Consider the following 3,184-nt stretch of genomic DNA (forward strand, 5'->3'; position numbering starts at 1 on the left):
CATGAATGAAGAAGAGTTTGATTCCTAAGTTACTTAACCAGCTTTATCCTGGGATGCAATGTTATATGATGCATCATTGAATAATTTATGGCAATTAGGGAGCCAATCAAATGAAGATCACAGAAGCCAATCAACCTATTTCACTGGGAGACTGTGACAGACATCTCTCCCTGAGAGACGAACCAGAATCCCTGGAAACTGTAAATATTCTACATTACTTGACAAAATGGACTTTACAGACATGATTAATGTCACAAATCATTGAGAAAGGGAAATTATCTGGATAGATCCAATCTGATCACATAAGCACTAAAAAGAGGAAGAGAAAGAAAGAATGGTATTCCAAAGATATGTTATGACAGATGAAGCAGGGAAAAGGAGTGCTCATTTTGTCATTGTTGGCTCTAAACTCTATTGGGGCCAAGAGCCAGAGACTGTTATGATCTCTAGAAGCTGAGAATGACATTTGGCTGGCTGCCAGCAAGGAATCAGTTTTTAGTCTGACAACCTCAAGGAACTAAATTCTGTCAGTAATCTAATTGAACAATAATAACTGAATACCCACTAGAGGATACAGAAAGAAATGCAGTTCTGCCAACACTTTGATTTTTGTTCAATGAGACCCACTTTTGACCTATGATCTAGGGAGCCCCAAGATAATAAATATGTGCTGTTTTAAGCCACTCAATGTCTGGTAATTTATTACAACAACAAGAGAAAACTAATACAGAGATTCACATAAAATGACGTAGGAGAAGTTGTAGACCTGCTCAGATTTACCAGCCCAAATCTTCAATCCCACAACCAGTTTAACTGTAGAGTTTGGGGTTTGAAATATTCAACCCCCCAGGCTACTTTCCAGCTGAGTATGAGGAGGTGACTCAGTTCTTGCTAATGAGATGAAGGTAGACGTCAAGTGCTCTGTCCTTTGCTTCCACTTCCTTTCATTCCTGGACGCTTGCAGCAGTCATATCTAGGAATGGAAAAGCTGGAAGATGTAAGAAACCTGGCCATCTGATGTCTTTATTTTAAAAGCACAGGACTATTCACACCATCCCACCAGAAAATGTGCTGTGCGAAGTAAATAAATGTGTTTTATTGCACAGGCTTAAATATGACTCTAAAGGAGAAAATATCTACATATTAATGTTTCACAATATTTGGTGGTGATAGATAATACCTCTTTAGTGTCTTTTCAACTGGTGCAGAAGTTCTTTTGCAGTAGGAAATGTTTCTGAGGAATGCAAGTTTTGGTATTTTAATGAGTGTGTTATGACTGAACACTTTGGGTGTTCCAAGTGTGCATTCCTTTGCTATGCATGTACTCAACACACCTTCATCTGGTGTATGAAATTCTGTGGACAGCTGTGATACAGATGCATTTCATTAGTACATTGCAAGAATTTAATATACTCCAAGTGTCAATGGGAGCATAGTAAGAAGGGTCTTAGAATGACCTATTGATATTTCAAAGAAAAGAGTTGCATGCGTTTGTAGGTGTGGCTTTCATAAAGTGTGGCTTTCATAATTATGATATTCTGCTAGACATTTGATGATCTGAAAGCAGTTTTTAGACAAATATATTACATTTTCAATAACATTATGCCTTGATAGTCATAAATGATTGCTTGCTTCTTACCTACTAAGATTAATGGGTTTTATTTGATGATATTTCACTATAGGGCTATTAGATCTTAAACTCATATGTCTATCCTAGTCACATGCTAGGAGTTGTGGATGTGCAAAGGAGGTGGTGTCCTTATGCAACTAAGGATCAATGGGTTAATAAAAGAAAATGTGAATCTCTTCACATTCCTAAGCCCATGAAAAACAAGCAAAAGACCCTCAACTATATGAATTTTTATATCGATTACGTATCGGAAGGTCAAATACTATGAATGAACGATTTACCTATTTCTCCCCCTACCTTCAAATCCTGTCTGAGAGTATTGAATATATAATTTTTACCTGATTCAAGCATTTTTACCTTGGTCCTCAGTCTTTCACTTCTGCAAAATCTGTTCAGTAATTTTTCAATGAATACACATTTGTGGTGATAAGAATCAGAACAATAATCTGTAACAACACTTAAAACAATCATTTTGCAAATGAATCCAGGCTAGAATGTTTTTATATTTAAAAGGCAAAATTCTCTCTGCTGTAGAGATACAATTTTTCTTTGTGCAATTCCAAGGACAAATTTTTATCTGAAAGCTGGCAAGAGAAATCACATAGAAGTCAGCAATCATGAGGTTGACTAACTCTCAGAAGACAGAGGTGACTCTCAGATGTTACAGTTCAATTGGGTTTTTCTTTATTGACATAAAGGAGGTTACAAGCTAAATCATTTTGTCTTATAAATTTCAATTTAAAATTCTTTACCAGATGGTCAAAGAGAAATTATGGTAGACTTAAATATGAGAATGATAAAGTTTCTTAGAAACTTTAAGCAATTATGCAAACAGCTGTTAGCAATAAGAAGAAGCATCTAGAGTTATGTTATGAGGAAGGCAACTGAGGATTTAAAGGTGTGATACCAATCTTAATGTATTAGATATGCCAATCCAAACACACATCTAAGGTAGTGACCTGGCAAGCTGAGCAGGAGTCAATGTGTTGAGTGCTTGGAAAAGTCTGAAGGAATTTATTCCTAGTGCTCCTTTCCTGAGATTTGAGCTTTAAACCCAATATATAAAGCCTACCAGTGAACATGAACACAGTAGAGTTTGACTCTTAAGTGACTTAACTAGCTTTATCCTGGAATACAATGTTATATGGTGCAGCACTGAAAAATTTAAGGCAGTTAGGGATCTAATCAAATGAAGATCACATAATAAGCTAATTATCCTGTTTCATTGGAGAGATTGCGGTAGACAGAATAATGGTTCCTCAGAGATGACCAAGTCCTAGTCTCTGAAATCTGTGACTAATTTACATTACTTGACAAAATGAACTTTTCAGATATGGTTAAAGTCACAAGTCACGAGATGAGGAGATTATCTGGGTAGGCGCAATCTGGTCACACAAGCCCTAAAAAGAAGAAGAGAAGGGAAGAAGGGTATTCCAAAGATACCTTATGATAGAAGAAGCATTGCTGGCTTTAAACACTGATGGGGCCATGAACCAAGGACTGTCCTAATCTCCAGAAGTTAAGATGACATTTGGCTGGCCAGCAAGGAAACAA

Source organism: Mesoplodon mirus (genome assembly GCF_964341445.2).
Source record: "Mesoplodon mirus genome assembly, chromosome: 7".
Lineage (NCBI taxonomy): Eukaryota > Metazoa > Chordata > Mammalia > Artiodactyla > Ziphiidae > Mesoplodon > Mesoplodon mirus.